The following is a 16,223-nucleotide window of genomic DNA, read 5'->3' as shown; positions in this document are numbered from 1 at the left end:
ATGAAATATGTGGTGTCACCGCCGGACACCACACTTGCTAGGTGGTAGCCTTTAAATCGGCCGCGGTCCGTTGGTATACGTCGGACCCGCGTGTCGCCACTATCAGTGATTGCAGACCGAGCGCCACCACACGGCAGGTCTAGTCTAGAGAGACTCCCTAGCACTCGCCCCACTTGTACAGCCGACTTTGCTAGCGATGGTTCACTGTCTACATACGCTCTAAATTGCAGAAACGACAGTTTAGCATAGCCTTCAGCTACGTCATTTGCTACGACCTAGCAAGGCGCCATATTCAGTATTCAGTATTCTGAATAGATAATATTGTGAATCATGTACCGTCAAGAGCAACGTTCATCATTAATGGATTAAAGTTAAGTATCAAACTAATTACGTCCGCTTTCTGAATTGTAATTCCTTGTCATGTTCCAGACCTCACGTCAGTATAGTCCTTCCCTCCTCACACCAGCCTGCGTGAGTTACAACGCGTTCATTTCGGCCTCCACTAGTAACACGGTGTTGGCTCTTCTGCCAACACAACAAAATACATATCGTCGGTCCAAATTTTTTGTAATGTTATCAACGATGCTGAGCTGTGGTAAGACTTGCGAAAGCCAGGCAGCAGCGATAAAAGCGAAAGCGCCCGGCATCTGTGCGCGCGCTGGGGACTCTCGGCGGAGGCCTTTTAAGTTTTCCGCTGATCCAGTGCTCACTCCCTCGGGTGCTCTAGAGGTCATCGACCCCCCACAATTTATTTGCAGCCTCGCTTTCTTGCGGCGACCGCCCGAGTTTTATTGCAAGCCACCAGCACAACTCCCCACTCCCACCTGGAATCGAGTCTGGAACCCTTTTGTTCCGAGTCACGTGACTCCGGCCACCCCTCATCCCCACCCTCAAGCCCTTAAAAAAAAAAAGGGCGCTTTAGCTCTGGAGAGCCGCTCGCCCGCACAGATTCTCATCCCCTGCCGCTCGGCGTATTGATCTGTCCAGGGGAATCTCAACCATTCGTGAGGCCGTAAATCCTGAAAGCTGTATCCTTCTGCCTTGGAAGCACTTTGCCTGAGTATTTGCCTAGAATACCGAATGACGGGTAATCCTTCCACAAAGTTGCCTTTCCATAAATTGCTTTTGAAAGTAACTCAAGCTCCCGTGAACTTAACTACCTTTACGAAAAACAGCTGTGAACCTGCATTGTTACGTATCAACGGTGCACCTTTGCTTTTGTAGCCTTAGGACTGCGGTAAAAATTGCAATGAGAAATCGCATTTCGCTTTCTACATGATGGAACCAGTTTAACCACCGTAGGCTGTCAGTTTTATTCCTTTAATACACCATGCATATAAATTACATCACTGGCCAGTTTCGGCCTTAGGCCATTATCAGATGTCTGTAAGTAAAACCAGAAGTACAGTACGTAAGTAAGACATGTTAGTGGCTAACATTACGCTTGCGCATTACAATTGTCGTTTAAATTACTTACATGAATCGTTGATGTGCCTGTCTCATTTAAAAAGTTAAAAAAAAATAGTTTCACGTAATGCTGGGAAAGACACTGTAAGTAGGCTGTTTAGGTTTTTATGTTGGTAACGCCATGTAGCGCTCTATATGAAAATCACTGACTGTGCTGTGTGCAGCCTGTGGCAGGATTCGAACCAGCGACCGTAGCAGCACCGCGGTTCCGGATTGACACTACAACAGATTATAAACGAAATAGAGCTAACTAATTCATTACAGTTCAAATAACATTAGCAGAATGTTCATTATTGTAAGACAGCATGAGTGATAGGTGACATTTACATTCTCAATCGCTTGTTTCGTCGCAGAATATGTTGCATTTGTATTTCATGCCCGCCGTTCGTGTCCTAAGATTGAGTCTTAAGTCTTAACATGTTAAAAGATTCGGAACGACATGGATCCTGAGTTAAGAAGAAAATTTTATTATGTGATTCAAAGTTTTGTAGAGGTCTTTGATGCAAAGATGAACAGAAATGTATGTGGGAACGCTTTCGGTCGTCAGACTCATTTTTTTCCTCCCATTAAACACTTTTTAAACATGGACGTAAGCATATGTGGCATCTAGTAGCTAATAAGTGCAAAGGAAACATTAAATAATAGTGTCGTCAATAGTCACAGAAACACCACGCTACTTGAGTACAAGTCTCACCAGAGTATTGTGGAGATCTTCAATTACCAAAATGAACAGAAATACAAATTTAAATATCTCCAGTGGTCACAGGTCTTTCTTCTGTTGTTTTTATGTCACGCATACGGTACTTTGTATACAATAAAGTATGCGAAGGTGTCTATTACGCGCAAAAACATTTTAAATTATCGAATTTTATCAATAATCGATACAGGTGAACTCCATGACTGTTCCTTTATACGTTGTAAAATAATAACCGCTACCTATCAAAATAAGAGGTGATTGTATTTAACGCACAGCTGGTTTCGAACTTGTTCCCATCTTCAGTTAGTTACATTCATTTACAAGTTTTCACATTCAATACTGGAGTTCAATGCAGCTGGAGTGTCCGTATCGTTTAACCATTACACAACTTTCCCTAACATATTTAGATTTTTCCCATGTTAACTTTATATTAGTCACCATGGTACTCGTAATTACTGGAACTTCCATATTATGCCTTTAATACAGTAGTGGCTCTTTAGATATTACTACATGCAGAAGCACATGTGCTCATAAAATCCAGTATTTTTACATTGGAAAGTTTCCTTATAATTATTACGTTTAAATGGCCAATTAAATTGTAGTACTTGCGACAGAAACATAAAAAATGCGACAGTGATATTGATTTCATCGTCTACACGATGATAACTATAAACAGTTACTATTTATTTAATTAATAAAGATAATAAAATTGTTTCTGATGTATTAATCTGATTTAAATAACATTGTGCCGAACGGAGGTGCAGCAATCCAAACAAGTTCCCCAACGACAAATTGCTTAAGTTCAGTAACAATGTTTATCCTCCTTTTTCACAAATACTGAATGTAAACTGGTGATTAAACTCAACCTCGAAGCTACGTAAATTGAAAATAGCTCAAGCCCCTAATATACTGGCTGGCAAACACACTATGCAACTAAAATAACTGGAAAACACAGCAAGTATTTACGGTTCAAACTGTTCGAAGTCAAATTAATCCTAAACCTATAACATGCAGCTCTGGCAGACATGTGAAGTAAGGACCCTGAATGTGGACCAGTACTGAACTAAACAGAGTTCCCACTAGCAAACTGAGTTAGACTCGGAGCATAGAACTCAAAGTCCGGTCCGGCTTAAATCACATAAAATACAAGTTGCAATTAACTACTGGGAGAATAAATCAGAGTCCTATCACCGCGGGTTTTTTTAATTCACACTGAAATATCACTTGATATATCCAAGTATCGTGACTGTTGTCAAGAAAATCGTCTAAATCCAAAAGCATGGAACTACACTCCTGGAAATTGAAATAAGAACACCGTGAATTCATTGTCCCAGGAAGGGGAAACTTTATTGACACATTCCTGGGGTCAGATACATCACATGATCACACTGACAGAACCACAGGCACATAGACACAGGCAACAGAGCATGCACAATGTCGGCACTAGTACAGTGTATATCCACCTTTCGCAGCAATGCAGGCTGCTATTCTCCCATGGAGACGATCGTAGAGATGCTGGATGTAGTCCTGTGGACGGCTTGCCATGCCATTTCCACCTGGCGCCTCAGTTGGACCAGCGTTCGTGCTGGACGTGCAGACCGCGTGAGACGACGCTTCATCCAGTCCCAAACATGCTCAATGGGGGACAGATCCGGAGATCTTGCTGGCCAGGGTAGTTGACTTACACCTTCTAGAGCACGTTGGGTGGCACGGGGTACATGCGGACGTGCATTGTCCTGTTGGAACAGCAAGTTCCCTTGCCGGTCTAGGAATGGTAGAACGATGGGTTCGATGACGGTTTGGATGTACCGTGCACTATTCAGTGTCCCCTCGACGATCACCAGTGGTGTACGGCCAGTGTAGGAGATCGTTCCCCACACCATGATGCCGGGTGTTGGCCCTGTGTGCCTCGGTCGTATGCAGTCCTGATTGTGGCGCTCACCTGCACGGCGCCAAACACGCATACGACCATCATTGGCACCAAGGCAGAAGCGACTCTCATCGCTGAAGACGACACGTCTCCATTCGTCCCTCCATTCACGCCTGTCGCGACACCACTGGAGGCGGGCTGCACGATGTTGGGGCGTGAGCGGAAGACGGCCTAACGGTGAGCGGGACCGTAGCCCAGCTTCATGGAGACGGTTGCGAATGGTCCTCGCCGATACCCCAGGAGCAACAGTGTCCCTAATTTGCTGGGAAGTGGCGGTGCGGTCCCCTACGGCACTGCGTAGAATCCTACGGTCTTGGCGTGCATCCGTGCGTCGCTGCGGTCCGGTCCCAGGTCGACGGGCACGTGCACCTTCCGCCGACCACTGGCGACAACATCGATGTACTGTGCAGACCTCACGCCCCACGTGTTGCGCAATTCGGCGGTACGTCCACCCGGCCTCCCGCATGCCCACTATACGCCCTCGCTCAAAGTCCGTCAACTGCCCATACGGTTCACGTCCACGCTGTCGCGGCGTGCTACCAGTGTTAAAGACTGCGATGGAGCTCCGTATGCCACGGCAAACTGGCTGACACTGACGGCGGCGGCGCACAATTGCTGCGCAGCTAGCGCCATTCGACGGCCAACACCGCGGTTCCTGGTGTGTCCGCTGTGCCGTGCGTGTGATCATTGCTTGTACAGCCCTCTCGCAGTGTCCGGAGCAAGTATGGTGGGTCTGACACACCGGTGTCAATGTGTTCTTTTTTCCATTTCCAGGAGTGTAGATCACCGCCAAAACCGATATAGCTCTTGTCTTTACAACACTGCTCAGAACAGTGTCCTTGAACCAGGGGGACGGCCACCTGAAATAAGTTTGGTATACCCTTTCCCACAAAATTACCAGCATCTACATCACTTAACGACTTAGAACAATAACCAGCGTTACTTACTACACTTCATACAACAATGCAGTCTTAAAAATGGCTCTGAGTACTATGGAACTTAACATCTACGGTCATCAGTCCCCTAGAACTTAGAACTACTTAAATCTAACTAACCTAAGGACATCACACAACACCCAGTCATCACGAGGCAGAAAAAATCCCTGACCCCGCCGGGAATCGAACCCGGGAACGCGGGTGCGGGAATGCAGTTTTAAATTTGGATGTTGTGTCGTCTAGTGAGGTAGTGAGTCTGCGCCGATGCAAACACGGAAGGAGAGAAGTTGCGATGGCTAGTGGTAGAAATCCAAAATGATCTGTACAGAACACCTGTAGATTAATGAAACACTTTATTTCCAAAAAGAAAAGAAACATAACTTCTTGTTTTGAGGTGGTTTCTTGTGCCTCCTACATGCAATTACATTTACTCTCTGTCACTACTCGCATAATGCAGGCAAAGTATCGTTTTTCTGTTACTCATTATTTATGCTCTCGAACTTTGCAACCGAACTGGGGCCAGCCAGCGATGGTTGGCTGGTTAAGTCAGCGCTGACAGGGAGCGCTGAACTCTCTCTTCCTGGAGGGGTAGCACTGCCCGCTCTTTCCACTGACGCGCGGGTCAGCATCGCTTTCTTGATACCGTTTCGCGGCCCTGCGGTGGTCGGCGGGCAGTCGAGGCATTGGGACTGCACACTGGATGTGCCATTAGATACACATTAATAATCTTAATAAAATGACGTACTATGCTTGATTCTACATAAAGTAGTTCGACTATAAACAAGTTAAAGAAATGCAGGTTTTACCTGCAGTGATCAAATTCAGTTTATGCGCTCTGTGCCTCTAAAAATTACTGTACAATCACGTATGACATCTCTTTCTCACAGCAGCTGACCTGTACATTTCAGTGCTGCGATCAGAATAATGTAATTCTAACCATCTTTTAAATAAGGGCGAAACTGTACAAAAATTATAAACAAACAAAATAACAGTTAAACACATAAATCTTATAAACCAAATTTTGTCGATCATGCTCAAGATGATTATGGGAACCTGACTTTTGGCATCTGCGATTCTCTATTGAGCAATAATTGGGGACTGGGTATGTTTACCAAATTAAACCTTTATTTCTCACAAATTATTTACACAACGTAATATCATTACATCCTCGATAATTTACACAAAATAAATGAAATGTCCAACAGGTGTCGAAAAAAATCATGCAAACAATCATTCATCCCTTCATGATGGATGCTTTTCATTGGACTTTGAGGGTTTCAGTAATGTGTATGCCCTCCGCGAGCATTTATCACTGCCTGAGACCTCCTGGCATGTTCCACATAAGTATTCTGTGGTCACCTTGTGGTGCTAGTTCCCATTCTTCAGTGAGAGCCCGTAAGAGTTGTTGGAGAGTGTTTAGTAGAATAAGACGACCATGAACACATCTGCCAACCATGTCTCACAGAAGCATTATGGGGTTAGGTCAGGACTTACCACCGGCTATCCCACTACTTCAAAGTCCAGGCTTCACAAGACACCCCTACTGACGCTCGTCGCGTAGGTCCTGCCGTAAGAAGGAATACGGAGTCATTACCATGTGCAGTCACCACACGGTCCAACAGGACCTGCAAGATTGCAAGATTTCTGTCAGGCGGTAAGGCGACCAGGGACAATGTCGATGCCCCCCCCCCCCCCCACACACACACACACCACAACATCACAGAACCTTGGAAATCGTCAATTTATTGGACAATATTTCAAGATTTTGCCGGAACCGCTCACCACGGGTCTCCGCACATGAATACGGCCTTCACCTTACGTCAAAGCATACCCAGACTTGTTTGTGGGTAACACTTTTCGCCAGTGACGAAGCTGTGGTGGTGGTGGTGGTGTGTTGGGGCTTATGGGCGCTCAACATCGAGGTCATCAGCGCCCTGACACACATTAGAAGGAACGAATGGGGACAGACCTAAGAAAACTAAAGCGCACACTCAAAGAAAGCAGGAAAAGAAGGAAAATGCTACATAAGAAAGTAAAACCTAAGGAAAGGGGAAACATAGCAACAAGAATGTCACAGGAAATTGTTATTGGCTGGCCACTTACATAAAATATGGGCGAGCTTGTCACACAGTGAGCAAATTAAAATCCTCTCCCTAAAATCTTTGGGAAAACATTTGACATGGCACAGAACTTTAACACTTTAACCACATTCGTCCGAGTGTCGCCTAAAAGAGACGGAAGGTCCGCTGGCAAGTCAGCCGCGACCCGCTGGTCAGAAAATAAAACGCAATCCAATAAAACGTGGCGCACAGTGACCTGGACGCCGCAAGCACCACACATTGGAGGGTCCTCTCGCCGGAGCAGGAAGCCGTGCGTCATAGGGCTGTGGCCTATTCGAAGCCGAGTGAGGAGAACCTCGTCCCGTCGATGGGGCTGAAAGGAAGTACACCACACACGCGTTGTGGGCTTGACTATACGAAGCTTATTGTCAGTCACTTCCAGCCACTTATCCTCTCACCGACGCATGACCCGTGAGCTCAACTGCGAGGTGAGTGCGTGCAAGGGGATAGCACACTGAGATACTTGTGGGGCAAGACACACCTCCTTGGCTGCGAGATCTGCCCTTTCATTCCCAGCAATGCCCCGGAACCCAGCAGAAAGCTACAACCTTCCCCAGTCGCTGTAGTCGGAGGAGGGCATCCTGGATAGTCTGGAAAATTTTGTCTGCCGGATACGAACGTTGCAATGAGTGAAGGGCACTGAGTGAATCGGAACAGACAAGAAATTTAGGAGAGGAAGAATATCTCATGTGCTCCAGTACCCGCAAGATCGCAAACAATTCTGCATCAAAGACAGTAAAAGTCTGAGGCAGTTGGACCTTGAGGACACGATATGGAAAAACAACTGAGCAACCAACAGAATCCCCTTGTTTCGACCCATCCGTAAAAACAGCTACATAGTCGTGGTGCTCAGATAAAATGGCAGAAAATGCTGCATAGCATGCATAAAAGCTGTGTAAGGTGGCTACAATTTCGCACCTTACAAGCACTGATCCAAATACTTTGCCGTGATCTACAAACACAATAGAGTATCATATGATAGGTTGTACATCGTATATATAAACATTTAAAGGAGGCTGACAATGTCACGTACATCTTGTAAATAATTGTTAACGCTAATTGCATGAAAGGTGACGGAGTGTCTTTATTATAAAAACGGCGTAATGAATGATTGCCTATACTAGTAGAGGTTGGAACGCCAGTGGAGATGAAATGGCAGGCAGAACTCAAGCTCTGGGTGAAAGGCCCACACAGGTGCTGGTCCTGCCTAAACACAGGAAGTAGCTAGACAGACGTCGTGGCACCTGAACTCTGGAGCACAATAGGGATATGGCCGGCCGCTATTGTAGTAGGGGCCGGAAGGATAACCGGATAATACTTCCGAACTTTGCAGATCTTGGATGCAGGTGAGAGGAACGAAGAAGCAGTACCTCAGAAATCACGCAGGTTGGGTTATTTCAAAGGATTTTAACTCAGAAGCGTACCATTGTACGAGTGTAGGTTTTTCCTCGCAGACTTTCCGGGCGGGACGACAAAAGACTAAAATATGGTTGATCGGCGTTCGGATGAATCTAGAGAGGGAGAGTATTCCGTGGTTTCGGGAATATGATTCATTTACGGAATTACAATTGTGTGGAGCTGAGCCTTGCTGGGAGACCAGCGGTGGAGAGACGAGGTCTTCCGTTGTGAGCGCCCGTGTGTGACGGTCGCTCGGTATCAGCTTTGTTGGTACAGACGGACTTGCTGTCTTTGCTCTCAGTAGAGTTTATAGTTAGAACGGTTAGGCACTGTACTGTTGCGAACCTATACGATTCTGGACTTCACCTCTGGGTTGGAAGTCGTCGTGAAGTACGCAGCGTTCAGTAATTGAGAGCACTTCCTCTGCCTATACTTACGTTGAGACGTTATCTGAACTCCATCCTTTTGGCTGGCAGTTCGCGTTTCTCGCCTGTAGAACACAGAGAGGAGAAGACAGTATTAGAGTATAGTAGTCAGAGGACCGCCTTCCGCCGTCCTAGTGTTTGAAAGAGTTTATTTGTGGCTGGAGTTCTTCCATCGTCGCAGACGAGTACGAGAACCATCACTTCGACGCACCGGACGCAGTACATACGGTGATATCGCAAATTGCTTCGGCTTATTACGGCTATAGAAGCTAAACAGATTTTATAGTTAGTTTATTTCCAATGAGGTTCCACACCACCGTAGATCATCTTTGAAACTAGTGTCTTCTAGTGTTTGGTACGTAGATGATGTCAGTCACATCGCGCTATTGATATTAGACCGCGCAGTCATAATAAGGGGCAGAGTTGGGCAATTGATTAGTATTTTTACGTGGAAAATGTAAACTTTCTAATATAAAGGTTTTTTTTAATATACAATAAATAAATAAGCTGGAACAACGTTTATCATTTAATAGGATTAGTTGCCTTCATCATTCATTTATGTTTAAATTGTATTTTATAGAATTAAGAGATCTGAAGATCTGCGTCAGGGGGTAATCAGACAGGGCCAGATCTTCATTTTAGCGTTTATTATTTTCCGTTGCTCACATTCGTTTTAGACCCGCCTGGAGTAGCATCCTGGAGCTGAAGCTAGTATGGCACCGGCAGAACTGAACGTGAGCTGTAAGATGTTGTCGAGTCGAGGAGAGTACTCGAACAGGACGTCTGGGTCGTTTGGTCCTTCCTCGTAACCTGTTCACTGCAGTCTGATCGGATGCATCGACTTCAGTTGGCCTTTATGAGATAGTATTACAGTGTTCTGGCGGTATCCGTACGCTGCTGGAACTCAGAGATGGAAACACATCGGTCTTCAAATGGGGTTGTAATGGGTCGGCGACCTTATCCAACTCGTCTTATGTTGTGTGTTGTGTCCTGTCTCACTATAGCCCGTTCATAACCTATGGACGACACTCGGAGAGTCGCTGGGATGTGCTGCAACACGATCGAAAGTCCACCCTTTGTGGATCAAACAGATTGCCCTTGCAACTTGCACTGCATTAAGATGTCACATTCCATTTGCTTGGCTGAATACGACGTCCACAAATGACAACTGCCGTCTGTGCAACTCACTAGAAAACACTGGAACACACGTCTCACTTCCTCCTGAGGGCACACCTGTCACTGTAATCCATCACACAGCCAACAGATGGCGAATGATTTTTAATTGTTGGCTGCATTAAAAGCGAAGCTCTCAAGCTCTATAATAAGACAACAGGTAAAACCTCTATCAAAATACACTATGTGATCAAAAGTATCCGGACCGGACACCTGGCTGAAATTGACCTACAAGTTCGTGGCACCCTCCATCGATAATGCTGGAATTCAGTATGGTGTTGGCCCACCCTTGGCCTTGATGACAGCTTTCACTCTTGCAGGCATACGTGCAATCAGGTACTGGAAGGTTTCTTGGGGAATGGCAGCCTATTCCTCACGGAGTGCTGCACTGAGGAGAAGTATCGATGTCAGTCAGTGAGGCCTGGCACGAAGTCTGCGTTCCAACACATCCCAGAGGTATTCTATAGGATTCAGGTCACGACTCTGTGTAGGCCATTCCATCGTTATTGTCGTGTAACCACAGTGGGAAGCAAGAAGGTGCTTAAAACATTAATGTAACCCTGTGCTGTGATAGTGCCACGCAAAACAACAAGGGGTGCAAGCCCCCTCCAATGAAAAACACGATCACATCATAACACTGTCGCCTCCGAATTTTACTGTTGGCACAACACAAGCTGGCAGTTAACGTTTACCGGCATTCGCCATAACCCACACCTGCCGTCGGACCGCCACATTGTGTACCGTGATTCGTCACTCCACACAACGTATTTCCACTGTTCAATCGTCCAATGTTTACGCTCCTTACATCCAGCAAGGCGTCGTTTGGCATTTACCGGCGTGATGTGTGGCTTATGAGCAGCGGCTCGACCGTGAACTCCAAGTTTTCTCACCTCCCACCTAACTGTTGTAGCACTTGCAGTGGATCCTGATGCAGTTTGGAATTCCTGTGTAATGGTCTGGATAGACGTATGCCTATTACACATTAGGACCCTCTTCAACTGTCGGCGGTCTCTGTCAGTCAACAGACGAGGTCAGCCTCTACGCTTTTGTGCTGTACTTGTCCCTTCGCGTTTCCACTTCACTATCACATCGGAAACAGTGGACCTAGGGATGTTTAGGAGTGTGGAAATCTCGCGTACAGACGTATGACACAAGTGACACCCAGTCACCTGACCACGTTCGAAATCCGTGAGATCCGCGGAGCGCCCCATTCTGCCGTCTGACAATGTCTAATGACTACCGAGGTCGCCGATATGAAGTACCTGGCAGTAGGTGGCAGCACAATGCTCCTAATATGAAAATCGTATGTTTTTTGAGGTGTCCGGATACTTTAGATCACATAGTGTAGGGTTAACACACCGGACAGTGATATATGTGTTCCCCAAATTCTTTTGAGCAGTGTAAATCTACCAACACATGCTCCCTTGTGGTAACGTAATTGTTTATGTCTGTAAAATATGCTGATTTTTATCAAATATCCAATTAAAAGTATATCAAAGGTTAATTATTAGACCAATATAACATCTAACTAGCTCAGTCGATTCGCATCGACAAGCACTACTAAATGATAGGTCGCACTCGTTTGCACAATTAAAATTGTAGTTAATAGCCGGCCGGGGTGGCCGAGCGGTTCTAGGCGCTACAGTCTGGAACCGCGCGACCGCTACGGTCGCAGGTTCGAATCCTGCCTCGTGCATGGATGTTTGTGATGTCCTTAGGTTAGTTAGGTTTAAGTAGTTCTAAGTTCTAGGGGACTGATGACCTTAGCTGTTAAGTCCCGTAGTGCTCAGAGCCATTTGAACCATTTTTATGATTAATTACTACCAGATTTCCATTAAAGGAAACTTCTGGGCGCTGTTACTTCTCTTACACATGCTGTGTATAGTTTTTCCACATATCTGCTGATTTGTCCTCTTTTCTTCTTTACAATTGTATACTGCGCTTCCTCCCCATCATCTACGTACTGCTTCGCAGGGAGTGTATAGTTCATGGGCCCAAACAGATGGAAAAAGGAAGGTGCGAGATCCGGGCTTTAGGATGGATAAGAAATAACACTCCAATGACGTTTTGTGAGCTCCTTTCGGGTGCGTAGACTTGTGTGGGGCCTTTCGTTGTCATGCAGGAAGAGGAGTTTTCGTGTCGACGAACACGCTAAAGATGTTTCTTCAATTTCCTGAGAGTAGTACAGTACACTCCAGGGCGGACGCTGGATGCCGGCAAAGTTTCGCTGCCTCAGTGTAAATGCAAACAGATTGTGTGAAGTGACGTACTGAAACGTCCCCTTTAAACAATTATACAGGATTGTGCTTAAACTGACACACAATATTTTTAGCGCAACGCAATCTGACTTTCAATAATCCCTACAAAAGAATGGCCCTGACTAACATTAACCTATACCTTTCACAAATCACTTACCTCACAAAAATCTTCGTTACTCGAACTACTGCAATACAGCGAGCGCCACTACTGCCAGCTAAATAAAAGATTCAAACTACGGAAGGCACTAAATACTGATAGGCATAGTTAGCAAATGAAAGATTTTGATAGAGAACAGACAATGTATTTACTTTAATAGTGTTGAAAAATCATAATATACATAGCAGTTACATGACATCCAGTCTTACAAATTTCAAAACTCCGCCATCTCTCTCCCCACATCCACCACTGCTGGCGGCTCACCTCCAACTGCGCAACGCTACGCGCTGTTCACATCCAGCTGCCGCTGCCCAACACTACAATGGCAGACAACAATGCAAACTAGCCACAGACTGCACACAGCACAGCCAGTGATTTTCATACAGAGCGCTACGTAACATTGCCAATAAGAAAACAAACAGCCTACTTACAGTACCAACTGGCCACCAAAACTGAAGCAGACAGATGGACACTGACAGAAAAAAGCCGCCCATACTGTCGCAAGCCAGCACCCAGTATTATGATAGAAATAGTGATGAACTTCCAGAAAACCATCTGATGGTGAATGTGAAAAGGTTTGAAAACCGGTTCATGGAAGAATAAGTAACTGTTCAAAAAAGTGACTGGTTGCAGTAAAAATGAAATGTCGTGTGGCTAAGGCCCCCCGTCGCTTGCAGTTTTACGTATTTACGTCAGGGTTGATCGAAGCACCATAGGGTAGGATATCAAATAGAATAATCCCTTGAGAGCCCCAGGTGGCTTTACCGGGTGGGGATCTGGCTTCCGACTTTTTCTTGGAAGGAGGGGTGATGTGGCGCTACTCCTTGGATCGCCATTTTGTTCCCAGTTCGTAGTGACGAACCCATGTTACATCGCCTGTGACGATGCTCGACAGAAAATTGTCAGGGTCAGTCTCGTAGTGCCAAAACAATGCCGCGCAGATTGTTATACGTTGCTCCTTATGGTCTCCTGTTTGGCGGCGAGGAACCCAGGGGGCACACATCCTTGGGTACCCCAACTGGTGGGCGAGAGTGTCAGCACTGCCAACAGAGGGATCGAGTTGGGCAGCGAGGTGTTACATTGTGATCCGTCGATCACCTCGAATGAGAGTGTCCGCACGGTCTTACGTTACATTGTGTGCGGTCACCCGACACGCGGGATTTGGCACACGTTTGCGCGACCTTGTTGCGATGACACCTCGCCCAGCGACTCACCGTGCTTTTGTGCACTGCCAGGTCTCTATAGACATTCCGCAAGCACCTATGAATATCTGCTATGCTGTGGTTTTCCGCCGGAAGACACTCAGTGGCAGCTCCATCTTGGGAACCATCTCCGTTACAGACGCCTTTTTGAAGGGCACATACAGCGCCACCACCAATCAGAAATTCATGAAACTGGAGGGGCTGAAGCGGGAATAGACCACAATGTCCCACAACACATTCAGCATTTTTTCGACTGAAGTTGGCCGGGAGAAAAAGTGTGTTGCATTATTAACTGAAGGACCCTCGTAGAATAGTTTGTGCTGCACATGCGCAGATATGTGCAGTGCTGTTCATCTCTTTGTGGCCGCAGCTGGGCGGACATGACGTCACATCCCGGTAGTGCACAGATGCGAAAGTACAGCGTGGTCCCACCCACGCCCCTCCTTGAGCCACCACACACTCCAACTGGCAGTCAAAGCTCCACGCAACAGCCGGCGTAATTCTAACGCCGCACTCTGTAAGTTCAGCTCAGTTTATAGTACATCGTGTCGTATTCTCCAACTACAAGCCGTTTTTAATTAATTATTTCACAACAACGAATTCGTTATACGCAACCTATTCATCTGTCCAATAGACGTATTTACGTTATGTCTTCCTAAAGCGGAGAGCGTCTACAGTCCCTCGCACCCGTTTAGGAAAAGAAACATTACGGGCGATAAATAAAGGCACAGCAAATGAAAAACCTTTAACACGCTCACATGCTCTTTCTTCTTAAGTCATCAGCCTTGCGACTATGTTTATGTTGTCCTGCATCTTTTCATGTCTTGTACTACTGCAAGGTGCCGGGGCAAGCAGTGTATTTAACACTAAATTCTTCTAGAATCTACATACGTAAATGATGCTCTAAGCCCCCCTATTCTGACTCCGACTTTTGCTGTTGCACATGGATTAAAAATATACGCGAACTGACTGTAATCAACCCTGCCAGTGGAGTAGAAGAGAGTTTGGCACCTGCAATAATTTAATTTGATAAATAAGTTAAATAAACGAAGGTTTCATTAACATAGTGAGGATTGATAGGTTTGCTCTACCGATTAACAGAATGAAAGTTCTGTCCAAAATAACAATATGATTTATTAAGACTAAACACAAAATAATAAACAAAAACACATGAAACATTTATAATACATCAAATTGGCTCAAATTGGATACTCAAACAAACGCTGTGAATGAGAAGTTGTCCCTAAACTAGATTGTGAGGATTATGACGAAGTGGTATGTGGAGCCAATTCCTTGCAACTCAAATCTTAAGAGAAAACACATAGCCAACCAAACATTAATTGCTGCTATCCAAGACAGAACAAAGTTAGAAAAAGACAAACAGGCGCGCTCTGCTGAGCTCTGATTATCACCTAGGAAAATCCCTGTCTGCCGGTGCTGCGGACATACCTTACCAATCTGTCTTCTTAACTGCAAGAACACGATCTGGCGTACCGGAGGCGATGGCTGGTTGCTTCGACGTCCTCGACCGAAAAGCGAGAGCCGACTACCCTAGAGCACCCGTACATGCCGAACACCGAACATTCCCGCCCCCACAACAGTGGCCGTGGTTAAACGTTCCAATCAGCAACTTGAAAACCGGCGGAAAATTCCACTCCATTGCCGGAGCACTACCATTCCACCAACGGAGATTCTTGGCGCCAATTTCTGAGCTGATCTTGCTACGTCACGGAGCTATGCCATGAGCAAGCCAATCACAGTTACTATTTTGCAGAAAGCGCGGGAATTTTCCCGCCACAACTGCCTGGGTACACAAGTCATTCCCACGCCTCGCTGGTAGGCTGCCAGAAAGTGTTTTCGCAAAGTTTCTGCAAAGTAACGGAACCTCTAGCCCAGCCGCTACTTCAGGCCCCTCCGGGCGTGTCTTTTGACAATGTCGGCGTCTGGAAAGCATTCACTCGACTCCCTCACACCCTTTCAAAATCAGCAGAGCCCGCCTGTCACCGGACCACCCGGGTGACGAGAGATGCTGCGTGGGAAGTCCGCGTGTGAAGGAATAGCAACTTTCCACCGCATGCAATTAGAGAGGAGAATCGTAAGATAGAAATATGAGAGGGGGCTCATGCCACCTCTCACTACTATATTCACCTTTTATGAATTACTACACCAAATATGCTCTGTAATCTGCTTTACATATTTTGGTCTCAGTCTGCTCATCCTATATTTCCCCTCTTCTACTGCTTCCAGAACCAAGTTGACTACTCCTGGATCCCGCAGAATACGTTCCAGTAACCTAACGTTTTTCTGTAATTTCTTCCATAGACTTCCACCCTCATCTGTTCCTTTTTGTATAGCTTCGTTATTCTTTTGATCTGTTCACTTAACTTTTAATTTATTTGATAGCACCACATTTCAACATTCTCTTCTTCTTCTTCTGTTTCTTTGGATTTTAGTTGGTACT

This window comes from Schistocerca americana, chromosome 8 (genome assembly GCF_021461395.2).
Source record: "Schistocerca americana isolate TAMUIC-IGC-003095 chromosome 8, iqSchAmer2.1, whole genome shotgun sequence".
NCBI classification, from domain to species: domain Eukaryota; kingdom Metazoa; phylum Arthropoda; class Insecta; order Orthoptera; family Acrididae; genus Schistocerca; species Schistocerca americana.
The sequence above is the reverse complement of the archived record's forward strand: the minus strand, read 5'-3'. Positions refer to the sequence as shown.